We start from the raw sequence: 27,723 nt of genomic DNA, 5'->3' as shown, positions 1-27,723 counted from the left end.
TTAGTTGTTTTTTATTTAAATGTTTAGTACAAAATGTTGAATGTATCAATAACATCAGTCTCACCACATCAACACTTTGAACAACAGCCTGTACTGTACGGTTTGACCATTATATCGTTATTCAAATCAAATACAACTTTATTTACATAGAATAATGTTTTACAATTGTAAATTAATCTCATCTAATAATCAAATTTCTCTGAAACCTGGGTCATTACAGCAATTAGGTGCCTTTTGAGTAGTGTAATATCATTTTACATTTTTCCTCAAAGAGCGCATGTTCAACTTCACCGCATACAAAACCAATCAGTCGATATAACTGAGAACAATCATCAGAAATCACGCGATATGAATCAGACAGTGGAGCGACGCCTGACCCATTAGTTAGTTAGAAGTTTCAAATCAACGTTTTATATGGTAATTCCCGAGTAAGCAAAAAGCCTCAACCATGGCTGTTATACACCCTGTAAACGTTGGTGGAGGCAATTACCATATTTATTGTGTAGTAACTAAAACTAGAAGATCTTCTGACGTCCTTTCCCTTCGTCAAAGGTACGTAATCACATTATTTTTTTAACTGTGATTTTCAAAACTAATCTACTGGATTATAAATGTTTTACCCCTGGATAGCCTGCTAATATGACCCATAGTAGGGGAGAACATTTATTGAGCACATTTTGATCTGAATATGTAATCAATTTAAAAGGATTTGCAATTTTGCATTAGTAGTCTTTTTTGGCCCAAATTTCCTGGGAACCATGTCACGGTGTCATTTTCTGTTTTCGGTGTTAGGCTGCTTCTAATTTCTTTGGCTGCGTCTCCTTTTTAAGGGGGGGGGGGGGGCTGCTTCTCCTGTCTCTGTCTTAAATCTCCATATTTTTCCCGAAGTGTGCAATAGCAAACTTTCTCGCATGGATTTAAACTCTCTCTAGCCAATGCATACACCATTCTTATAAGCAGGAACCAATATCCAATGTGGGTACTTACAAAGACTAATTTCATATCATATGCCTACATTTAAAATGCATATGAAGGCGTGCTTTGGGGGCACTATGGGCAGAGCAAGATGTCATTGGGCCAAATGACCAAAAAAGGCTGAGAACCACTGGACTAGGCAAGTGTAACCCTCTCACCAGGCTCGAATATGACTCTCACAATATTAACTTATGCAGAGTATCTCAGCAGCATGTTAAGCTTCCCAAGCAATTGTCTCCCGGTGTCACTTGATGCTAGGCTAACCTCTAGGCTGGCAAATACCTCCACGACGAGACGATAGCTTCAGGCTTTACTAAGTTTAAACAAAATTATAACTCTTTTATAAAATAAAATATGTATTTCCCTTCATGTCTTAGTAGGTATGGGTTTTGTTCTAGTTCTGTCGTCTTCTTTTATAATTTTTCTTTACCAACAGTCCTAAGGTAAAACGTTCATCCTTTCATCAACGTCTTTTTCCCTCTCTTTTTTCCCAGGCCTCCCGTTAACCAGGTCAACTCCCATTGGCCACAACTTATTAACAAGCGACCTTATTGGTCAAAACTTAAACTTAAAAGTAAACCAGACTATTCACTTATACATTAAATAAATATTTCTTCAAAAGCATAATGCATTAACAACATTACAGTTTAGGAGCAATTCAATCATCTTTTAAATATATAACCAATTAATTGTAACAAATAAACTCAATACCTGGTTAAAACAAGGGTATTACACAAGTAATAGATGGTACATTATAACAATTCCAACAATAATCATCCATTAGCCAAGATGCCAAAATGTTTCCTGTCCCATGCTTGTTGAAGCCCAAAGATGTGTCATCACCTGTCTCTGGAGGCATTTCAGACTACCGTAATTTCCGGACTATAACCTGTTAGGGCTAGGGGGCAGTATTTACACGGCCGGATAAAAAACGTACCCGATTTAATCTGGTTATTACTACTGCCCAGAAACTAGAATACGCATATAATTATTGGCTTTGGATAGAAAACACCCTAAAGTTTCTAAAACTGTTTGAATGGTGTCTGTGAGTATAACAGAACTCATATGGCAGGCAAAAACCTGAGAAGATTCTGTACAGGAAGTGCCCTCTCTGACCATTCCTTGGGCTTCTTGACTCTTTTTATTGAAAACTTAGGATCTTTGCTGTAACGTGACACTTCCTACGGCTCCCATAGGCTCTCAGAACCCGGGAAAAAGCTGAATGATGTCGAGGCAGCCCCTGGCTGAAAAACATTAGCGCCTTTAGACTAGTGGTCTATCAGAGGACAATCTGACTGAGGCGCGTGCACGAGGCGACCCCATGTTTTTATTTTCTCTCTCTTTGTACTAAAACACAGATTCCCGGTCGGAATATTATCGCTTTTTTACGAGAAAAATGGCATAAAAATTGATTTTAAACAGCGGTTGACATGCTTCGAAGTACGGTAATGGAATATTTAGAATTTTTTTGTCACGAAACGCGTTGGGCGCGTCACCCTTCTTCACCCTTTCGGATAGTGTCTTGAACGCACGAACAAAACGCCGCTATTTGGATATAACTATGGATTATTTTGAACCAAACCAACATTTGTTATTGAAGTAGAAGTCCTGGGAGTGCATTCTGACGAAGAACAGCAAAGGTAATAACATTTTTCTTATAGTAAATCTGACTTTGGTGAGGGCTAAACTTGGTGGGTGTCTAAATAGCTAGCCCTGTGATGCCGGGCTATCTACTTAGAATATTGCAAAATGTGCTTTCACCGAAAAGCTATTTTAAAATCGGACATAGTGAGTGCATAGAGGAGTTCTGTATCTATAATTCTTAAAATAATTGTTATGTTTTTTGTGAACGTTTATCGTGAGTAATTTAGTAAATTCACCGGAAGTTTGCGGGGGGTATGCTAGTTCTGAACGTCACATGCTAATGTAAAAACTGGTTTTTGATATAAATATGAACTTGATTGAACAAAACATGCATGTATTGTATAACATAATGTCCTAAGATTGTCATCTGATGAAGATCATCAAAGGTTAGTGCTGCATTTAGCTGTGGTTTGGGTTTATGTGACATTATATGCTAGCTTGAAAAATGGGTGTCTGATTATTTCTGGCTGGGTACTCTGCTGACATAATCTAATGTTTTGCTTTCGTTGTAAAGCCTTTTTGAAATCGGACAGTGTGGTTAGATTAACGAGAGTCTTGTCTTTAAAATGGTGTAAAATAGTCATATGTTTGAGAAATTGAAGTAATAGCATTTCTAAGGTATTTGAATAACGCGCCACAGGATTCCACTGGCTGTTACGTAGGTGGGACGATTTCGTCCCACCTTCCCTAGAGAGGATAAGCCACAACTTTTTTCCCAGGCTTTGAACGTCGCGGCTTAAACAATGACGCGGCTAATATATGGATTTTTCCCGCTTTCCAATTTTTTCTCCAAAAAAACACATTCTGTGACGTGCTCAGTTTTTGGGCGGCATGAAGCTTTCATTAGACCAATGAAATTGCCGAACGGGTTAAGGTCAAACAACTATTTTTGTTTACTGTTTAGATTAAATCGAGCGCTCTCAAACTTCTTATCATTCTGATTACGGTAGTCATTTTGTCACCCTGATTCCTGGGGGTACAACAAAGTATTTGCAGCCACTCGACATCAGTGTAAATCGTGCATTTAAGGTGGCGCTCCGTGTTCAGCGGGAGGCTTGGATGACAAGTGGGGAGAAATCCTTCACTAAAACGGGCCGCATGCGAAGAGCAACTTATGGTCAAGTCTGCCAGTGGGTCCTGACAGCGTGGAGCATTGTCAAAAAATCCACTATCATCAACGGGTTTTGAAAGGCTGGACTGCTGCGTGTTGAAGAGGGCTCAGCGGGGGATTTGCCTCCGGATGAAAGTGACGAGAGCGACAATGAAAATGATCCAATATCGGATGAAGCAATTCAGAGGCTATTCAACTCCGACACCGAAGGAGATGGTTTCAGTGCACAGGAGAAGGAATATGGTGACCAATGACTTTCTTGGTAGGCTACTGTTTACTGCTAATTTTGTATTTTTTGTTACAATCCGTGTTTCGTTAAAGCCCATTTATTTTTGTTACAAGCCGTGCTTCGTTAAAGCCTGTGTGAAGTTCATTTGTTTCAATGTACCGGTAGGCACCTGCGGCTTATAGACATGTGCGGCTTATTTATGTTCAAAATAAAAAAAATGTTTTAATTCAGTGGGTGCGGCTTATATTCAGGTGCGCTTAATAGTCCGGAAATTACAGTACTTAATGTCCATGCGAAGCACATCTTCCTACCCGTCTTTAGATTCCATATAAGAAAATAATTGAGTGTAAGCAAAGCAACTCCACTAGTCATGCATTATGATACAGTAGGTATTCATGTGTCCTATGTATCAGATCATTTAAATGTAATTAATAGTATATCTTCATTTAGAATAAACAAACTTAGTTGTCATTGTCTTGTTTTTCTTTACAGATGCCATCTTTCAGAAGAAAAATAGCCACGTTGGTTTACCTGACTAGAGGCGTGAGAGCACGTACACCCTTGCCATCAACTTGGATCGGTGAGAAAGTTGCTCTGTTTAGTTCTGTTCAACTTCATTTAACCAGGATAGTCCACTCAGTAACAATTGTCACTACTCTCTAGGGAGCAGAGCCGGTTCCCTCTGCAGCAGAAGTTGTGCCCAGCTGTAGTGACGCACCTCCTCCACCAGTATAAAAAGAGTTTTGGAGGAGGCTGAGCTATGGGGCTGTGGGGGATTGTGGCTCAGATAAATATTTTTGTGTCACATGTGCTGTGAGAACAAACAGCACCCTTAACATTGTCCACCAGTTGGAGTTATGGAAGGTAATGTATTTTGTTATGTCAACAAACCTGTCAACTTCTGGCAAAAAAAAAATGCTTCCCAGTCAAAAATGTTGATCATGTAGATACAGTTCAGTTTCTATAAACGTTGGAGTTCCCTGCAGCGGTAAGGTAAATGTGGCAAAATAAGACATCTGGCTCTTTTACCATCTTGTAAACTGTATCAGAGCATCAAGTGTAGCAGCACCATGCTCAGAGACAGTTTCTCCCTCCAAGCCATACGACTGTTGATGAAAACTGAATTGGCACTTTGCTGCTATGGCAACTACTGTACTGTATTGTACTTAGTATACTGTAGTTATCTACAGTTGAAGTCAGAAGTGTACATACACGTTTGCCAAATAAAATTAAACTCAGTTTTTCACAATTGCTGACAATTAATCAGAGAAAAAATTCCCTGTCTTAGGTCATTTAGGATCACCACTTTATTTTAAGAATGTGAAATGTCAGAATAACAGTAGAGAGAATGATTTATTTCAGCTTTTATTCATATCATCACATTCCCAGCGGGTCAGAAGTTTACATACACTCAATTAGTATTTGGTAGCATTGCCTTTAAATTGTTTAACTTGGGTCAAACATTTCGGGTAGCCTGTCACAAGCTTCCCACAATAAGTTGGGTGAATTGTGGCACCTTCCTCCTGACAGAGCTGGTGTAACTGAGTCAGGTTTGTAGGCCTTCTTGCTCACACACGCTTTTCAGTTCTGCCCACAAATTTTCTATGGGATTGAGGTCAGGGCTTTGTGATGGCCACTCCAATACCTTGACTTTGTTGTCCTTAAGCCATTTTGCCAAAACTTTGGAAGTATGCTTGGGGTTATTGTCCATTTGGAAGACCCATTTGCGACCAAGCTTTAACTTCCTGACTGATGTCTTGAAATGTTGCTTCAATATATCCACATAATTTTCTTTCCTCATGATGCCATCCATTTTGTGAAGTGCATCAGTCCCTTTTGCAGCAAATCACCCCCACAACATGATGCTGCCACCCCCATGCTCCCCCTTTTCCCTCCTAACATAACGATGGTCATTATGCCAAACAGCATCTTCACAAGGTCCTTTGCTGTTGTTCTGGGATTGATTTGCACTTTTCGTACCAAAGTACGTTCATCTCTAGGAGACAGAAGGCGTCTCCTTTCTGAGTGGTATGACGGCTGCGTGGTCCCATGGTGTTTATACTTGCTTACTACTGTTTGTACAGATGAACGTGGTACCTTCAGGCGTTTGGAAATTGCTCCCAAGGATGAACCAGACTTGTGGAGGTCTCTAATTTGTTTCTGAAGTCTTGGCTGATTTCTTTTGATTTTCCCATGATGTCAAGCAAAGAGTTTGAAGGTAGGCCTTGAAATACATCTACAGGTACACCTCCAATTGACTCAAATGATGTCAATTAGACTATCAGAAGCTTCTAAAGCCATGACATCATTTTCTGGAATTTGTCGTTTGCAGCCCCGCACCTGTAGTGTGGGATGTATTTGAGGGGATTACCTTCGCTATCCATGAATCCAGTGCATGCTGGAAGGTAGTTATTGTATTTGAAATTGGAAATAAAACATACATGTAAGTGTCTTTCGTGCAGTGTGAGTAGTTCAAAAAAAAATCTCTCTACAGACAGTTGAGCTCTACTGGAAGCTCACAAATTAGTCATTTGAGGAGTTCAAACACTGGCAGTTTGAATGAGAGACTGTCAGGAAGTTGGCACAGTCTCCTCTCTGTCCACAGGTATGTCAATGATAACATTTAAGGAACAGCTATAAAGTCTCAGTAAGCTAGGATTATTTTTTGCATTCAGTGTTGTTCATCATTGATGAGGGGTAATATATCCAACCTCAGTTGTCTTTCTCATATATCTTGTATCATTGCCTTGCCAAACAGTAGTAAAGTTATGCAGTAATACGATTTGCAAGCCTCAAAAAAACAACCCTCGTCCAAGTCATGGGAGGCGGAAACAGGTAAAGTACGGGATTGACAGACAGGGCAAAGTTTTGTGGGTGACTTAGCCACCCAGGCCGCTACGTTTGCCATGAAGGCTTGTCTGGATCCACAACACGTGGGATAACAGGGCTCTGGTAAAGCTAGGTGGACCAATCATCTGCTTAGTGGATACTACCGATAACAGATACATTCACGAAGAAACTACAGGGTAAATTACCTATGTTTCCCAATGAGCACAAGGGTTTAAGTAATACCCTTGCAAATGTCCATTCCCTGTATCCCTAATAATTGTGTTTAATTCATTATTTGCATTTTTATCTTAAAGGAAAACAGTCATCAAATTATTGCCGCTGATGCCCTATTTGGGCTTTCCCCAAAAACGATTGTCTGGGACCAACATTAAGGGTCCCAAACATGCTGGGCGGTTCTTTTGTGACCAAGACAAAGTCAACTGCTTTGTAGGAGGAGCATCAGACACAACAACTGAGGTATACTGGATTTTGAAGAATGGGATGTATCTCACAATCAGTTAGTTTCACGAGCCCTCTTCTGTGTGACTTGTGTGACATGTGTTTGTGTGTATAACCAACAGCTGGGCTAATGTTGGAGAAGTTAAAGGTTTGATTGAAATCAGGAGAAGCCTTGGTGATGCAACTCTAGCATTGAAGTATTCTGTCCATATTTTTTTGTGGGGAAGTTGGAACAGGTTAGATGAATCATGAACTTATTAGTGAATGTGACTTTTTTCAATCATTATTTTTTCACTTCATTTTACAGGGGTGCCCAGGATTTCAAGCCGGTGATGTGCTGCGATCCAAAACCCAGAAACTGGACATAACTGGTGTGTTTGGGATGGCTTGCAGGCACAGGCATCTGCTGAAGTTCCTGAACCTGAAGCGAGGAAAGAAGTATGTTGATGGATGCATGTGGATAGATGAATGGATGGGAGGCTTCAGATGTGTAGCTGATGTATAACTGATGTATTTTAGTTATATATAACATTGGCTACGATGACTGATGTTGAACTGTCATTTCAGGCTTGCAAATGTTCCTGCTGGTGGACCTGAAAGCAATGCAGGGACCAAACATCACAACGTTTCTTCACTATGACATTGCATGCCAGCTGAAGCCTCATTTACAGGTCAAATTGATAGATCAATATATGTTAGCTATTACAATACATTAGATAATGCATTTAATATTTAACCACTATGCTGTAGTAAGAGATTCATGAATCACTTGATACGGTTTAATGAATGGCTTGAAACGGATTGCTCCATACCTGCTTTGTAATCAAAAGTTATATTTTACACAAAAGTTCACAAAATAACTGCTCCTACACTCAATTATTTTGATTTTAGAAAAACAGTCCCAATCTGATGGTGGACACCACATTTGCAATGCCAGCCTTTCATGCATATGCCCATGATGCTGACTGTCAGGTAATAAATACATTCTTTTCTTTATAATTTATTCTGTTAAACATCAATTACTTTTAGTTGCAGACAGTTGCCCTAACAGTATTATGAAACAGCTAGTTGTAATTTGTCCTTTAATTAATCATCATCACCCATTGTAATGCTCATTATGGTTTCTAATTGTACTTTACATTTCAGGTCAATGATGGTACCAGGTATGTGACTGGCAGTGGGCTTGCTGACAGAGAACAGATAGAGAGGTTGTGGTCCTACCTTAGAAAATTGGGGAAGATCACAAAAGAGATGACACCCTCACCGATGGCCTCCTCTACTACGCAGCCAGGGTCAGGAAGAAGCAAGGTATACATGTATAACTGGAAATCAGTTAAGTATTGAGACAACCCATTGTTCAGGGTTGTGTTGATATCATTTTTCAAAATAAAATGCTGACGGATTTTAAACAATCTATGAAATGTATCTTCACCTTCATATGTTATAGTACCAGCAATACAACTCCGTCGGCAGAAGGTTAAGTATTGATGAGGAAACCGAGGCAAAGGAAGAGTTGATGGTGCTACTAAACAGCATTCCAGGTTTGATTCCATGTGTTTGCTCACCATTGTTGTTAATATAATGATCATTTTCTGCTAATTCAGTCAGATGAATTGGAAGCAGGGCTTCAGTAGCTGGAGGCAATGCTTTCTCCTACAGAGCTCCTCTTTATGGAATGGTTTGCCGATGTGAGAGAATCAGACTCAGTCTCAACCTTCAAGTCTCGGCTGAAGACTTCTCTCTTCTGTCAGTCCTATGATTGAGTGTAGTCTGGCCCATGAGTGGGAAGGTGAACGGAAAGGTACTAGCCCCCAAAACCCACCCTACCCATAAACCTTGCCTTCCTTAACCATGAAAGCCATCTGACCCTAGAGTCTTGACCCTGCTGGTCATCTATGAACATTTGAAAGTGTTTTTGTGTGCTCTATCCTGTTCTGATAATCCATCAGTCTGACAAGCACACACACCATTGTTGGATTCTGGGTGAAACTTTGAGCATTGCTATACTAGAGGCATGATAGATCAGAAGTAATAATATAGTATCTAAGGAGTGATAGAGACTGATTTTTACATCAGAAGTTAATGGTTATCTGTAGGAGCCAGATGGCTTTGGAATGTGTTGGGTGGACGGGAGGAAGTCACAGAATTGCTATAGGGGAAGTGGATGGACATCTGTGGATTAGGCGAAGGAGGGGTTGAGGTCAGGTCAGATCGATCCCCTGAAGGGAGAAATTATGGATTATTACCCTATTACCCTCTTCCTGTCGAACCATAAGATGTAAGGATTGGAGAGAAGAAGGAGTGTCTAAATTGGAGTATATAGTATATACTTGTGGTGGTGGAAACATGTTTTTGTCTGAATGCAGCTGTATCGACCCTTTGGGAAGAATTAAACTTGGTTAAGCTTCTCTAGTGTCCGTGAGTTATTTACTCTGAAAATAGGGAACCTAACACCATGAACCGCTTGCATTGTGCTTCTGCTTCTGCCTCTGCACTGCTTGCTCTTTGGTGTTTTAGGCAGGGTATCTGTAAAGCACTTTGTGATGCTGTTTTACAACTGCTGATGTAAAAGGGCTTTATAAAATACATTTGATTGATTTGATGATGAAATCCTTGCTGTGGTTTCACTGACAATTTGATATTTTAGTAAAATTCCTAACATTTTCCATAAGATATTTTTCTCTAACTTGTGAGCATTGAACATGTAGAACTCAGCACAACTGCCATGTGCGGCTCTCCAGAAAAATCAAGCGGACATTGGAGAGAATAAAACAACAGATCAACGCCTAAAATGGCCTTCCCTGTGGCTCAGTTGGTAGAGCATGGTGTTTGCAACGCATGGTGTTTGCAATGCCAGGGTTGTGGGTTCGATTCCCACGGGGGGCCAGTATGGAGAAGAAAAAAAAAGAAAAAAATCTATAAAATGAAATGAAAAGTATGAAATGTATACATTCACTACTGTAAGTTGTTCTGGATAAGAGCGTCTGCTAAATGACTAAAATGTACATGTAAAATTGAAGGAACAAGTCACCTCAATTCCCCCCAAGATTGGAGTATGTGGATGTGCTCCAGCAAGATGGTCTGGTCCCATGTGTCCAACACCTTGGGGACAGTCTGCTCTGGGCAAAGCAGTGTGCAGTGATGCTGCATAACATGTGCTTTAGGGTATTGGAGGAGAGACCTTAGACAGGCAGACCTACACAATGGCCTTTTGTATTGCCAGCGAGAGCTGGGGCTTATTGAAGAGGCCCTTGCTTCTCTTGGGCAGTGTGAGGCCGATTCAACACTCTTTCACCTGGGTGCCTCTGTGCTGCTCCCAGAGAAAATGCAGAACATATTAAAGCTCCAGCAAGCATTTTCAAAGTTGGCTGGTGATTGTTCGGTCAGCACAGATGTAGAGAAGGACAGTGAATCGGAGGACAGTGATTCAGAAGATGAAAGTGGTTGTGGAATGAATGTCTGTGTGTGCGTGTGAGTTCTCTAGGGACAAACTATACACTGAGTATGCCAAAAATTAGGAACACCTTCCTATTATTGAGTTGCACCCCCCCCCCCCCCCAACCCGAACAGCCTCAATTTGTCAGGGCATGGACCTGTACCCCCGCACATTAAATCATGGACCGGTACCCCCTGTATATAGCCTCGTTAATGTTATTTTATTGTGTTACTTTTTTTACTCTACTTTATTCAGTAAATATTTTCTTAACTCTATTTTCTTTAAAACTGCATTGTTGATTAAGGCCTTGTCAGTAAGCATTTCACAGTAAGGTCTACACCTGTTGTATTCGGCGCATGTGACAAAAACAATTTGATTTGACTTGACTCTACAATGTGTCGAAAGCGTTCCATATGGATGCTGGCCCATGTTGACTCCTATGCTTCCCACAGTTGTGTCAAGTTGGCTGGATGGCCTTTGGGTGGTGAACCATTTCTCCATATAGCCGAATGGCTTGCTCCGTTTCAAGCATGGTTTCAAGCCATTCGGTTAATAGCTTTTAGTACCCTATCATAATAATACAAGCCATACCAACCTTTAAAGGTTTCATTTGCAACCTCTGGGGTGTAACGTGTTAGGCAAAGTGATATAGGACAGTCTGACATGAAATATAAACCCTGACCTTAACTCTAACTTGAGTTCACTGTCGGCAGCCATTTCCAGTGTGAAATGCTCAGTCTGAAGCCAATCGGCTATGGGTTTCAGAGCCCTATCATAATAATGCAAGTCATACCAACCTTTAAAGGGTTTATTTACAGCCTCTGGGGTATAACGTGTTGGGCAAAGTGGTATAGGACCGTCTGACCCATATGATGTGGATCATTGTCATGCTATTTGATATACTGTACAAGTGTCAGTAAAAATAACTCCATGGTAGCAATAAATCTTTTAAAAGGTAGTTTATAAACGTGAAGAATGTGTTTTGGGTCCATACCGGTAAGTTAACCAACCTTATGTAAATTAGCCACAAGAGGATTGTCTTTTGAATAACTGGTCAGTCCATAGCACTTTCCATTCAGCTTGATGCAAGTTTGATGTAAGGCTTGTTGTAGTGACAACTTCTTTGCGTCACTCCGAACCAGTGCTGTTCATTGTTGCTTATCCAATGTTCACTAGATCTATCAATGTAATTACACCCAACACAGTGTTGAATATTTTTTTTAATTAAAAAACAAATAGTTGTGGCTAAGTAATAATGGAGTTCATTGCAACTGCATGGATGTCTGTGTATGTCTGTAAGAAAAGAAATACGGAGACACAATTACAAAGTGATGTAATAAAGTATGTTCTTCATAATCAAAGACAAAATACAGGTTAACTTGTTGGCTACATTCAAAATTCTGTCAAACAGACGTGTTTTTAATATAGTGTCTGCACTGAAACACCTCATTCATTACATAGTGTGGTAAATGCCTTTCCACACATTTACCCAATTTCTAATTCTGAACTGACTCTTTCTATGCCAGCAAAGATTCTGGTCATTGACTACAATTACTCTTTTATCTTTTACTCTTTAATCATGCAGTACACATTTGCTGTGCAAAGTCAGGTGCTGTTGTTAATCTGGAATAGTCACACCCTGATCTGTTTCACCTGTCTTTGTGTTTGTCGCCACCCCCCTCCAGGTGTTGCCCATCTTCCAATTATCTCAAGTGTATTTATACCTGTGTTCTCGGTTTGTTTGTTGCCAGTTCGTCTTGTCTTGCCAGCGTGTTTTCTTGTCTCCCTGCTTTCTCAAGTTCTGTTCTCTAGTTTCCCGGTTCTGACCATTCTGCCTGTCCTGACCCCGAGCCTGCCTGCCGTTCTGTACCTGCCTGACTCTGCCCGTTTATGAACCTCTGCCTGTCCTGACCCTGAACCTGCCTGCTGTTTTGTATCTTATTGACTCTGCCCTGGATTATGGACCTCTGCCTGCCCCCAGTTTGGGTCAATAAACATCTGTGACTCTAGCTGTCTGCATCTACAGTTACACTGAGTTTACAAACATTAAGGACACCTTCCTAATATTGACTTGCACCCCCCCTCCCTCCTTTTGCCCTCAGAACAGACTCAATTCGTCAGGACATGGACTATACAAGGTGTTGAAAAGCGTTCCACAGGGATGCTGGCCCATGTTGACACCAATGCTTCCCACAGTTCTGTCAAGTTGGATGGATAGCCTTTGGGTGGTGGACCATTCTTGATACACACGGGAAACTGTTGAGTGTGAAAAACCCAGCAGCACTGCAGTTCTTGACACAAACCGGTGTGCCTGGCACCTACCACCATACACCATTCAAAGGCACTTGAATCTTTTGTCTTGCCCATTTACCTTCTGAATGGCACACAAACACAATTCATATCTCAATTCTCTCAAGGCTTAGAAATCCTTCTTTAACCTGTCCCCCCCTTCATTTACACTGATTGAAGTGGATTTAACAAGTGACATCAATGAAGGATCACAGCTTTCACCTGGATTCACCTGGTCAGTCTATGTCACGGAAAGAGCAGGTGTCCTTAATGTTTTGTATACTCTGTGTACATGCATATATTATTACCAACCTCTGGGGAATTAGACACATGTCCTGGTGCAGCCCAACCTCCAGCCTCAGCCCAACCTCCTGCCTCAGCCCAACCTCCTGCCTCAGCCCAACCTCCAGCTCCAGCCTCAGCCCAACCTCCAGCTCCAGCCTCAGCTCCAGCCTCAGCCCAACCTCCAGACTCAGCTCCAGCCTCAGCTCCAGCCTCAGCCCAACCTCCAGTTAAAGGCCCAGGCCCAGCACCAACTACAGGCCCTGTTCCAGCTCCAGCTCCACTCCCAGTTCCAGCTCCACTCCCATCTCCAGCTCTAGGCCCAGCACCACCCCCAGCTACAAACAGATATTCTAAATCCAAAAATGTGCTCAATCTTCTCATAATCAGAGGACACATTGACCCAGAAAAAAAACAATAACAAGTGGTGGATGGCCATATATAGTAAAGCCCACCGTTGCCCTTTAGTGAGAGCAGTGGCCACAATGGGTATCTGTTCAAAGGGAATGTCCTGAGTGTCTAAAGTAATGGGTCAAGTCACTGCCTGTACTGTACGTGTCAATGTTGTTCATCTCAATGACCAAGACATTACAATTCTGCATTGAAACAGTGTAGAGAGCATGCATTGTATCTTACTTATTGGAAACTTGATTCCATGGCCTGCCTTCAAAATGGAAGATAGTTGGTCCATGCAATAGTGGGAGGGCTTTTTCAACTCTAACCCACCTGGCATACCCTCTACTTCAATGACCACCTTTTTGGCAGCCACAGCTATATATGGAATTCTGCCCTGTCCACTTGCTTCATCTGAACAGAAACAGAAATAAGGCTTTAGTGAAGGAAGATCAAGTGTACACATTATTCCAAGCTTCCACCAGTGATCCAGAAATCTGCTTACTTGAATATCTACACTGTAAACCAAAAAGGCACAGCTGCCACATTTGTTTTTATAAATTCAATGTCAGCCCTTGTATCCAGAACTCTGTCTGTGAATTTTAGTGGTTACATTTTTTAAGCTTGCTTAAAAGCGGAGCAGGACCGTTATTTAATTGTTGAATCACAGATATACAGTACATTTTAATAGTTATTTCAAATAAAATGGTACATGCTTTACTTCTGGTTGAATAAGGCTTGTACTCCTTGCACCCTAGCCTTGTCAAACCCCTTTGACTGGGAAGCTGCAGGTTTGCCTAGAGGTAACAAGGCATTATAGATGTACAGATGTAGGAACTTAATTTGAGTCAGTTTGCTACAGCAGGAAAATAATCCTGCAGTAACAAGAAATGTGATATGTGGATTATAATACATTGCCATTTTTGTCGGGTTTGATACATTTATTGCAAGGGAAAATCAAGTCTGACATTTCTAAGTGGAAATTACAAACTTCAGAAGCTTTTTCAAACCTCAAATACACTGCAAGTTAAAATTGTCCTGCATTGCAGAAATGTTGTCCTGTAACAGGGTGATCAAATTGAGATCCAACATCTGTATGCTTGAGGTTAAGTGTTAACAAAGTTATTTGTAAAATATGTGTACCAGAAAAGTGTACAGAAAAGTTTGCGATCAGATCCTTGCCCTCAAAAAATTCCTTTCCCCTCCCAGATGAGGCTGTGCTGACTGGTATGGGGTCCTCGGGGATGTGGACAAGGAATGCTGTGTTGACCCCCATACCCTCCAACTTGATAAACTAGAAAAACATTATGTAGAAATAGACAAGATAAATAATAAATGAAAGTAGATGTAAAAAAAAAGACAATACCTAAAAATGTTTATAGGAAATGTCAAATCTAACTCCAACTATCAAATCCAAATCCATTACTTTTAAGTAAAAGTTTCCAAATTTCATGATTTACTGTTGATTTCAGCCGTCTTTAATTATCTTTCACTTTTAAAGCCTTCAGGTTCCCCTTCAATTCCTAACCTCCTGCCTGTAGCTTGTCAGCCTACTCACAGTAATGGGCTTTTTTTGGCAGGTGGTAATGCCTGCCATTTGCCCTGTGTACCTGCCATAAAACAGAAAACATGACAATATCAGTGACATTTCCTTATCTATCCATTCTATCAAGGCATTACTACAACAAAACATTTCCTTGTTGAAACAAAGTAGAAATATGGGTCAGATGGAGTCAGTAGACTTCAGAATTTGTTGTTAGACCCATAAAGTTCTGAACAGGAACCCCTCTTATCGTTCAACTAAATATAATAATAATTAACCTACATCAAAGACACATCCATTTAGAAATGGATACGGTCCACAATACTTGAATCCCCGCCGTGCTCTTGTAATTGCACAGGTAATTAAAGCGAAACCTGCACATACCTTTAGCTTAAGGAGGTCCCTCATAGACAGGTTGTAAGCTGACACATTACGTTTGCACAGCTTCGTTTTTTGTTGAGGGACAGCTTGACTCTGGGCAAGATTTCTTCTTTCATTCCCTAACCAATTCTAGAGGAAACAATAGCAAGACAGCACAATAGTAAAGACTACTGCATCACATTTTCAAATCAGAGTAATTGCACATAATACTTTATTAAAAGAGTAGACACAAAAATATTGCTCCACCAACTCAGCGTTTTATCATGCAGATGATTGAAAAAGGGGCCCTTATATATTATGAATTATCTTTATTGTGTCTCAACCAGAGGGGCAGTGAGGGGTGTTGTGAATCTGGGTTTTACCTGGCAATATGAAACTAGAGGCAAAACACAAATAGCTACTGGAAAAAGTTAAAATAACATAAGAATCACAACAGCAGAGGATAGGATCCAGGAAGTCATAACCCTCTGATAGCTAGCCAAGAGGAAGGGGTCGGGAGTGCTTTGGGACGCGGTGAGGGAATCCAATAGCCCGACAACAATGGATTAATAAATTCTTAATTGTTCCATAGTTGCATTTGTTTGGGAGTAATGGCACACATGTAACACATCACAGAACATTCAACACTTCACTTAAATACAACAATATCACAGGACATACTTCACAAGACAAGGTCAGACAGACAAATAGATTGAGGTATACAGTAGGTCGTGAATTACGGTTTAGTCTTCCTGGATTTAGGAACCTGATGCTGGTTGATATGAATGACTTGTGTGCCCTGTTTGTTCTACGGAGTGGGGTTTCGAACCTTCGACTGACAGAAGCTGTTACTGGTCAGGTATTGGTCGTATAGTGGTTGTGTCTTAGTAAAATGTTCGGATTTATGGATGGTTCTTGATTTGTAGAGTGATGGGATGCTTTGAGACTGCCGAACCACACCACCCAAGGAAGAAAAAGGTTAAGATGCTTTCAATGAATGTCTTACATAAAAGGTGAATCATCAGTAAGTCCCTAAGAAGTTTCCAAATGGGTCCTTAGCCAAATGTTTTGCCCAGAACCAAGGGATATTATAAAAAGACAAAAAACCTTTCTTATGTTCACAGAATACAAAACAGAACATTACTGACCCTCACCTCCACCACAGTCTCCGACAGTCCAGTTCTAGGAAACCCTCTCCTGGTTATTCCCTGGTCAAATAATATTTTGAGGCGACTTGAATCGCAAGAGATATAACAATATAGAACAACCAGGAAAATAACCTCAAAGTCAACAAAACGAAAGAGCTGATCATGGACTTCAGGAGACAGCAGAGGGAGCACACCCCCATCTATATCGACGGGACCGCAGTGGAGAAGATGAAAAGCTTAAAGTTCCTCGGAGTACACATCACTGACAATCTGAAATGGTCAACCAACACAGACAATGTGGTGAAGAAGGCGCAACAGCGCAACCCTCACAAACTTTTACAGATGCACCATTGAGAGCATCCTGTCAGGCTGTATCCCCGCCTGGTATAGCAACTGCACCGCCCGCAATCACAGGGCTCTCCAGAGGGTGGTGCGGTCTGCCCAACGCATCACCGGGGCACACTGCCTGCCCTCCAGGACACTTACAGAACCCGATGTTACAGGAAGGCCAAAAAGATCATCAAGGACATCAACCACACGAGCCACGGCCTGTTCACTCCACTATCATCCAGGAGAGGTCAGTACAGGTGCATCAAAAGTGGGGCCGAGAGACAGAAAAAGAGCTTCTATCTCAAGGCCATCAGACCGTTAAACAGCCATCACTAACACAGAGAGTGTCACACCCTGATCTGTTTCACCTGTCCTTGTGATTGTCTCCACCCCCTCCAAGTGTCGCTTATTTTCCCCGGTGTATTTATCCCTGTGTTTCCTGTCTGTCTGTGCCAGTTCGTCTTGTATGTTCAAGTCAACCAAGGTGTTTTTTCCCATGCTCCTACTTTTATATTCTCTTCTACTAGTCCTCGCGGTTTTGACCTTTGCCTGTTTTCTGGATTCCATTCTGCCTGCCCTTACCTCGAGCCTGCCTGCCATTCTGTACCTCTGGATCTCTGAACTGGTTTTGACCTTTTTCCTGTCCACGACCATTCTCTTGCCTACTCCTTTTGGATTGTTAATAAACATCTTGGACTCTAACCATCTGTCTCCTGTGTTTGCATCTGGGTCTCGCCTTGTGCCCTTATAGATAAGTATAGATTATTATAGATAAGCAATCACTAACACGGAGAGGCTGCTACCTACATACAAACTTGAAATCATTGGCCAATTTAATAAATTGATCACTAGTCACTTTAATAATGCCACTTTAATAATGTTTACATGTCTTGCAATACTCATCTCATATGTATTGTTAGGTTCTTATTTTTCAGAGTAAATGACTCACGGACACTAGAGAAGCTTAACTTAACATTAGGGTAGGGGGCACTATGAAAAGCATGCCCAAAGTAAACTGCCTGCTACTCAGGCCCAGAAGCTAGGATATGCATATAATTGGTAGATTTGGATAGAAAACACTTTAAAGTTTCCAAAACTGTTAACCTCTCTAGGGTATGTGGGACGAAATTGTCCCACCTACTCAACAGCCAGTGGAATCTCGTGGCGTGTTATTCAAATACCTTAGAAATGCTATTACTTCAATTTCTCAAACATATGACTATTTTACACCATTTTAAAAGACAAGACTCTCGTTAATCTATAACCACACTGTCCGATTTCAAAAAGGCTTTACAACGAAAGCAAAACATTAGATTATGTCAGCAGAGTACCCAGCCAGAAATAATCAGACACCCATTTTCAAGCTAGCATTAATGTCACATAAACCCAAACCACAGCTAAATGCAGCACTAACCTTTGATGATCTTCATCAGATGACACTCCTAGGACATTATGTTATACAATAGATGCATGTTTTGTTCAATCAAGTTCATATTTATATCAAAAACCAGCTTTTTACATTAGCATGTGACGTTCAGAACTAGCATACCCACCGCAAACCTCCGGTGAATTTACTAAATTACTCACGATAAACGTTCACAAAAAACATAACAATTATTTTAAGAATTATAGATACAGAACTCCTTTATGCAATCGCTATGTCCGATTTTAAAATAGCTTTTCGGCAAAAGCACATTTTGCAATATTCTGAGTAGATAGCCCAGCCATCACAGCTAGCTATTTTGACACCCACCAAGTTTGGCCCTCACCAAACTCCGATTTACTATTAGAAAAATTTGATTACCTTTGCTGTTCTTCGTCAGAATGCACTCCCAGGACTTCTACTTCAATAACAAATGTTGGTTTGGTTCAAAATAATCCATAGTTATGTTCAAATATCCTCTGTTTTGTTCGTGCGTTCAAGACACTATCCGAAGGGTGACGAAGGGTGACGCGCCTGATGCGTTTCGTGACAGAAAATTTCTAAATATTCCATTACCGTACTTCGAAGCATGTCAACCGCTGTTTAAAATTAATTTTTATGCGATTTTTCTCGTAAAAAAGCGATAATATTCCGACCGGGAAACCCTGTTTTCGTTCAAAGACGAAAGAATAAAAACATGGTGTCGCCTCGTGCACGCGCCCCAGTCTCATTGTTCTCTGATCGACCACTATCCAAATGCGCTACTGTTTTTCAGCCAGGGGCTCCAAAGGCATCATTCAGCGTTTTGCCGCCTTCTGAGAGCCTATGGGAGCCGTAGGAAGTGTCACGTTACAGCAGAGATCCTCAGTTTTCAATAAAGAGAGTGTAGAAGGCCAAGAAATGGTCAGAGAGGGCACTTCCTGTAAGGAATCTTCTCAGGTTTTGACCTGCCAAATGAGTTCTGTTATACTCACAGACACCATTCAAACAGTTTTAGAAACTTTGGAGTGTTTTCTATCCAACGCTAATAATTATATGCATATTCTAGTTTCTGGGCAGTAGTAATAACCAGATTAAATCGAGTAAATTTTTTATCCGGCCGTGCAAATACTGCCCCCTACCCTAGAGAGGTTAAAATAATGTCTGTGACTATAACAGAACTGATATGGCAGGCAAAAACCTGAGAAAATCCATCCAGGAAGTGGGATTTGTTTTATTTTGGTAGTTTTCTATTGAATGCCATTACAGTATCCATTGACGTAGGACTCAAATTGCACTTCCTATGGCTTCCACTAGATGTCAACAGTCTTTAGAAATTGTTTCAGGCTTGTATTCTGAAAAATGAGGGAGTAAGACCACTTTGAATGAGTGGACCATTCAGTGTCCCTGAGGGTTTTCAAGCGCACGACCGAGAGCACGCCTTTCTTGTTTTCCTTTTATATTGATGAAGCTTTTGTCCGGTTGAAATGTTATTGATTATTAAGACTAAAAACAACCTGAGGATTGATTATAAACATCGTTTGACATGTTTCTACGAACTTTACTGATACTTTTCAGATTTTGTGTCGGTCTGTTGTGACTGCCTTTGAGCCTTTGGATTACTGAACAAAATGCGCAAACAAAATGGGGGTTTTGGATATAAAGACGGACTTTATCGAACATTTATTGAGTAAATGGGAGTCTTGTGAGTGCAACCATACGAAGATCATCAAAGGTAAGTGATTCATTTTATCACTATTTCTGACTTGTGTAACTCCTATACTTGGCTGGTAACTGTTTGTAATGATTTGTCTGCTGGGCACTGTTCTCAGATAATCGCATGGTATGCTTTCACCGTAAAGCCTTTTTGAAATCTGACACCGTGGTTGGCTTAACAAGAAGTTCATCTTTAAACCGATGTATAACACTTGTATGTTTTATGAATTTTTATAATGAGTATTTCTGTTTTTGAATTTGGCACTCTGCAATTTCACAGGATGTTGGCCAGGTGGGACGCTACCGTCCCACACCCCCTAGAGAGGTTTACCAAGTTTAATCTTTCCCAAAGGTTCTGTACAGCTGAAATCAGACAGCAAAACATTTCAGACATCAGTTATATACATCCAACTTAAGACACTCCCTCTCTCCATGATTAGTTTATGCCCAAGAGAAGAAGGTAACCAGATACTAACCCTGATTACTGCCTTAAGGGGAACTGACCTCCCCCTCACCTCCTGACCTCAACCCCTCCTGTCTTCCCTATAACAACACATCGCTTTCCCTTCCTCCATCAAACACATTCCAAAGCCTTCTGGGATGCTACAGATTTTTTCTATTCAAGGCTTCGTCTCTATCATTTATTTCATATCTCAATGTTCAAAGTATAGCCGATTACAACAGTCCTTCCTCTTGAACAATAGCGTCCTAACGTTCACTTTACATAAACTTGGAAATTACTTAAATATATAAACAATAATAAAACTAATAAAAAAACTAACAAATGATTATAAAACATGAATTAAACAAACAAACAAATGAACAAACAATGAACAACCAGTCACCGCGAGGTGTACAAATTCAGAGACTTATGGCCTCTATACTATGATCACACAATTTTATTCCCATCTATCATCACATAACAAAATGCCATTCCAGCTGAATCTGTGGTCTTGTTATATGTCAGATGGAGCGGCTTTGGTTTCTCCACTTTCCCCTTCTGTTCCTAAGAGAGTGATAGCACAAGACTTGGAAAGCAACAAAAAATACATAAAACACAACAATACTAACAATGTGATAAGCTATGCATATTTATATATGCATGAAAACCAAAGTCTGAAACCATGACAATTCCCACTCTCTCTTCACCTGACTCTATGCCTCCAAGATAATTTCCTGCTGGGTTCCACAAAAATGAAAGCTCGAAAAAGCTTCCTCATGCTTTCACCCAGTCTTCCCCTTTAGACCCCAGGTTCCGAGAGGTGTTCCCAAGTCATGTCATTTTCACTTTGTTCCCCATCTTCTCCATTTCACCTGATAGGCCTGAACACCTGATATGCAAGTGTGTATCCCTAATCCACGTTCCATCCTCTTGAGGGAACTCAGCACTGTATCTGCTTTCACATCAATGCCTTCAACATTTTGTTCACAGTACAATTACCCCTCTATCCTCTATTATATGATGCCTTAACCCATAAAGCAGCTAAACCCCAAACCAACTATAACGTTTATAGTAGTTCCCAGACCCAACCCATCTGTATGTCTTACAGTGGAATCTAGTCTCTCTCTCGCTCCGCTTCCTGTGTCATGGTGTCTTCACTCACCCATTATGCAGTTGGACCTCACTTCACGTGAAAACTATGCACCCCCCTAAGGAGAGACGATCTTAACCACTGCAGGTACTGTTCGAAGTAGTGTGTCTCTCAAACCAATGCTGTTCCAACACCCCCGCCTGGTGTCTCTTGATGTACACTCAATCTCCAGAATTCAACCCGTGCCCTTGGTTCTATCTGGGTTCCACCTGAGGATATGCACACGGCAACACATGGGTTATTTCCTGACAACATAATTTGTGATATTTGAATAACCGCATCCCCTGTCCTTCCATCGGTCCGCCAGTTACCAGTAACCAATCCATGTGACATGAGTCGTCATAAACTGATATCTCAACAATGCTACAAAAGTAACCATTGCTACTTCCAACATGGCCCATGACTATAGTCTCACAATACCCCTCATTTGCGCAGTAGTCCAAATCCATGCTATCAATATAGCATTCTATGCTTCTACTACTGCTCTTTCTGTTACTGTCCCTATAGCGACTGCTGTGAGACTAGCTATTGCTCGGAATTTGTCTCCTGCTCTCCTATTGTCTTCGTGTTTTACTGATAAGTCTAGGACTGAACTTTCAGATACCCCCTACCTGTTTCCCAGTTTATCCCTTGGTCTCTAGCCACCAACATCTCCACTGACCTCCTGTATTCTGCTACAGTTGGTACCTGTGGATAATACATCCCTGTGCTCAAGTTAGGTACACATCTCTCATTCCAAGGCCAATCTACCCCCCCACCCGTTTGTAAACACTCTTGTTACAGGGTAGACTTTGGGCCCCAACGTTTGATAAGCAGCCACCTTCTGACACTTACCATTTACCGTGGTTCGGTCCCAATCTACTGGGAGGTACAGTGAGGGAAAAAAGTATTTGATCCCCTGCTGATTTTGTACATTTGCCCACTGACAAAGAAATTATCAGTCTTTCATTTTAATGGTAGGTTTATTTGAACAAAAATCCAGAAAAACGCATGTCAAAAATGTTATAAATTGATTTGCATTTTAATGAGGGAAATAAGTATTTGACCCCCTCTCAATCAGAATGATTTCTGGCTCCCAGGTGTCTTTTATACAGGTAACGAGCTGAGATTGGGAGCACACTCTTAAAGGGAGTGCTCCTAATCTCAGCTTGTTACCTGTATAAAAGACACCTGTCCACAGAAGCAATCAATCAATCAGATTCCAAACTCTCCACCATGGCCAAGACCAAAGAGCTCTCCAAGGATGTCAGGGACAAGATTGTAGACCTACCCAAGGCTGGAATGGGCTACAAGACCATCGCCAAGCAGCTTGGTTAGAAGGTGACAACAGTTGGTGCGATTATTCGCAAATGGAAGAAACACAAAAGAACTGTCAATCTCCCTCGGCCTGGGGCTCCATGCAAGATCTCACCTCGTGGAGTATCAATGATCATGAGAACGGTGAGGAATCAGCCCAGAACTACACGGGAGGATATTGTCAATGATCTCAAGGCAGCTGGGACCATAGTCACCAAGAAAACAATTGGTAACACACTACGCCGTGAAGGACTGAAATCCTGTGGCGCCCGCAAGGTCCCCCTGCTCAAGAAAGCACATATACATGCCCGTCTGAAGTTTGCCAATGAACATCTGAATGATTCAGAGGACAACTGGTGAAAGTGTTGTGGTCAGATGAGACCAAAATGGAGCACTTTGGCATCAATTCAACTCGCCGTGTTTGGAGGAGGAGGAATGCTGCCTATGACCCCAAGAACACCATCCCCACCGTCAAACATGGTGGTGGAAACATTATGCTTTGGGGGTGTTTTTCTGCTAAGGGGACAGGACAACTTCACCAAATCAAAGGGACGATGGACAGGGCCATGTACCGTCAAATCTTGGGTGAGAACCTCCTTCCCTCAGCCAGGGCATTGAAAATGGGTCGTGGATGGGTATTCCAGCATGACAATGACCCAAAACACACGGCCAAGGCAACAAAGGAGTGGCTCAAAAAGAAGGACATTGAAGTCCTGGAATGGCCTAGCCAGACTCCAGACCTTAATCCCATAGAAAATCTGTGGAGGGAGCTGAAGGTTCGAGTTGCCAAACGTCAGCCTCGAAACCTTAATGACTTGGAGAAGATCTGCAAAGAGGAGTGGGAGAAAATCCCTCCTGAGATGTGTGCAAACCTGGTGGCCAACTACAAGAAACGTCTGACCTCTGTGATTGCCAACAAGGGTTTTGCCACCAAGTACTAAGTCTTGCTTAGTGGTGTTGGAAGAGTATCCAACCGTACAAAACTCTAAGTCATGTGTTTCTTAATCACACTCTGCAAGAGATGTGATGCTATTATTACAGCAAACTTTCCTTCTGGCAATGTGGCCTCCTGTATACAGGGATCAGTTGCTATTCTTTCAAGTGTTATGCCTTCTGTGACAAACTCATTACTGAAAGTTGACAATAGTGTCTGAAATGACAACACTATCTCTGCTACTTTCACCATTATCTGTGTATGTGTAACGTTCAATTACATCTCCATATTGTGTACAGTTAGCTGCTCTCCTTCTTCTATGAGCTATCTCCTGCAACAATATTCAGTCTCTGGGAATGATACTCCTAATGCATTTTCTACATTTACAAACATACTAACACATTCTCAAATCAGTTAATCAATATAGTCAATATACATCATTCCCTCCTCTGGAACAATGAACACCCTCATGTTCCACAAAACCTAAAAACATATTGACTTGAAAAGAAAAGAAAAACAAAGTACATGTTTATTAACTTTGCACCACTCATTGATGCGATGTAACATAAAAACTCTGAATACAGATTTTTTTTATTTTTTTTAAGCTGTCATCCAGTGATTCCCCCACAGAAACCACCTCCCCTCAGGATGACACTTAGAGATAAGTTTCTGAAACTCTCTCGGCCACATAAATGTTAGCAGCGCTCCACCCCTCATCGTGCTTTAGCAATTCTCTCTCGCTGTGTCCCAATCACAACGAAAACATTTTAGAAATTATCCAGACCGAATTTAGAATGACTGACCTCAGTTCTTACTTTGAGTCTAGTGCTCAAATTCCAGTTTGCCAACTTAGCAAAGATCATCCCTGTTAGAACATACATTTATAAGCAACCTTTTATTGCCGGTCATAACTCTTCTCATTACAGCCCCCCTTTGTCCCTGTCATGAGTGGCCTGGTAAAGAAAGATCAGTTTCTCAATGCATTTTCAGTATAAACAGTTAGCAGGGCGTGTACCACCCCCCCCCCCCCCCCCCCCCCTCCGTCCGTCCGGCCGGCCGGCTTGTGTCTTAATTGTGAAATAAGAGACTATTACTGGACATAGTGTTTGGGATAGTTTTTGTTGTCATGGGAGATTTTAAAAACAAATGATGTGGCTGGCCACCCCTTTACAACTCGGAAGGCATGGTTTTGCAGATATTAAAAGTGAACAAGACAGTTTCAGTAAGAGATTGCCCTCAAACAACTCATTTCAAGGTGAAATCTTTATAGGAGAAAACCTAAAACTTCCGTTTTGAGTTACAGCAGCTGACAATCTGCAACGGATGCTGTTTATTTAAAGCATAATGCATCCATCAACTCAGTGGCCTTTGGGGTTAGTGCCGGCCATGAGACTGGAAGGTTGAGTTCGATCCCCAGTTTATTCATACCAAAGATTCTAAAAGTGGGACCAAATGCATCTCTGCTTGAAACTCTGCATTAAGGCATTGTGATCGACTAGCTTCCTGTCCAGGGGGTATACTTGTGTATGAAGTTGCCTCACGCTACTGAAACAGGAAATAGGCTTCTGTCTTATGGGCTGTTATGGCTGGGACAAGGCTAATTATAATGCATCCAGAGGTAACGTTAATTCCCATACATTTTTCACCAAACCAAAACTTAAGCTTGTTGATTATATTTATTATGTTAAATGCAACGTTTTCTAAGTTGTTGACACCAAAGGATGGTGAAACTGAATTCCCGACTGCGGATTGTGCCGTTACGCATCACAGATATGTCAAAGAAAACAACTGATATTTGCAGTGGAAAATGTGTAGCTTTTGCTCCACTCTGTTAACAGTTTATTTGTGTATTTTTAACTTTTTCTGACTAACTATTTTTCTTCTTTCAGGCCGAGTGCATGATGTGCTAGTAGAGCTCTGCCAGTGTGAGCCGGAAGCAGTCATTGGTCAGGTACATGCTCTTGAAGCAGTGTCATTGGTCAGGTACATGCTCTGGCCTTGCACACCCCGCCAGCCTCAGACTGCAGTTGTCCTTTCACTACTCAAACAGATAACCAGCCTGCAGCTTGAGAGTGATGTTTCACTGAGGGCCTTATGCCTCTCATTCAATTTTCCTCATAGGACACTAAGTAATATCACTTTTATAATCTGATTCTATAACGTGTCTACCTTGTCTGCAAAGGTTCATAACCAAATTCTTGTTTTAATAAACAGATCTGTCATCGAAGCCAAGTGCTACTTATATGTGAAGATGCATTTGCTGTATGTGTTGATGTCCTACTCTGATGGAATGCAGTAATGAGTCAGAGTGCCTTTAAGTGACTCTGTTCATTCATTTCAGGGAAGAGACTTGTATACTGCCCTGACAAATTAGGCCTATGTGGAGTTCCGACATGATATGTTGCGCCGTCTGGCCCCAGAAACACAAATTATCTACTAGAAACATCTCTGTTACATTTTTGTCAAACAATTGTACAAACTAACAGACTTCTAGTTTTTCATTTTATTTGTTTAGTGGGATCCCTATGATCTGTTACAAAGCTGCAGCTACTCTTCCTGCATTCCAACAACTATTAAGTTGTATCCAAGTATATTTTACATCTCTTTACAGGACATTGGAAGAGTGGTGGTAGAAGCGATGGGCTTTTTTGCTTTGCCTGGATTAAGTTATGAGCCACCAAAACATGAGGAAAAGTACTTTTCAAACCAGGCTGATAAGTGATAACATTATGCCCAAATGTAATATGTACTGCATTTTAAGGAGAACTTCCATTGTATGTATTGCTGTTTATAATTTAAAGTGAAAGCTAATAAGTATATATTGGGGATAGTATCATTGTATGAATGTTGTGGTGGAAATTCTACCTTTAACTAATAACGAGGAGAGGCAAAATCAACAATCAATCAAGGTATTACTTTTATTAAAAACGTATTATAATAAGGAGGCTGGTCGGACCACCCACGCAGGTGAAATGGAGAGAGAGCCTGCTGTACAAAGAGTACAGGAACATTTATATAGTTAAGCATGCAAGCATCTGCAAAACACGTGATCCTATGTATGTGCTTGTGTGTGTGAGGGGAGACAACTGGGTGAAAAGGTTGCCTCAGTCTGTCGCAACTGAGTGAGGACAACAGGGGTCAGAATGACAGGAAGTCACTCCAGACATACTTCCTCTAACAGTAGCTCAACGGTTCCCCCAACTTGGGCAAGCAAGTGCCTTTGACTGTCGGCCCAGATTTTGTATGGTCGTATAGGTCACACACACACAAAAAACATGAACCTTCTGCCCAGAAACAGGCTCCAAACAGAACAATAGCTCTATCACTGGTGTGCAGAATATAACACTTTGCCTTCTCTGCAGTTAAGCTAAGAGGAACCAGTTAATCTCTGTCAGCTCTTGGCTGAGCGCCCAGGTATCATGGGGTCAGTCTACACACACAGAACAGTTAGAGCAGGCCTCTTATTAATACACACACACTTTTCTATCTTATATGACTTAGTTAAAGAAACTATCTCAAGCCCAATGCCTAGGCTTAAAGAAGGATATTTTAGTACACAAGCATTAGTAAGGTTCAACAGAAAATGCCCTCACAACATTAGCTCTGAAGATTGTGTGACATTATTACAAAGTGCTCCAATGGGGATTACAGAGATGCGACTCTCTAATATTGGTGCTGAAAGATATTGATGCTTCAGAAAATAAATCTGTTGTCTATTTGAAATCTATCTCAGGCACATCAGATACAACTGATTG

The 27,723-nt window shown here is 41.2% G+C and overlaps 1 long non-coding RNA gene across 1 annotated transcript; it reads right to left on the bottom strand.

Moving 5' to 3' along the window:
• Positions 1-11,890: 11,890 nt before the first annotated feature.
• On the bottom strand, positions 11,891-13,342 carry LOC115191508 (uncharacterized). Its single transcript, XR_003877710.1, has 2 exons — positions 13,285-13,342; positions 11,891-11,976 (listed from the first exon to the last, which is right to left on the bottom strand). It is a non-coding gene; the product is annotated as an uncharacterized LOC115191508 (long non-coding RNA).
• Positions 13,343-27,723: the final 14,381 nt, after the last annotated feature.

This window comes from Salmo trutta, chromosome 4, assembly GCF_901001165.1.
Source record: "Salmo trutta chromosome 4, fSalTru1.1, whole genome shotgun sequence".
Classification (NCBI taxonomy): Eukaryota; Metazoa; Chordata; class Actinopteri; order Salmoniformes; family Salmonidae; genus Salmo; species Salmo trutta.
The sequence above is the reverse complement of the archived record's forward strand: the minus strand, read 5'-3'. Positions and strand labels throughout refer to the sequence as shown.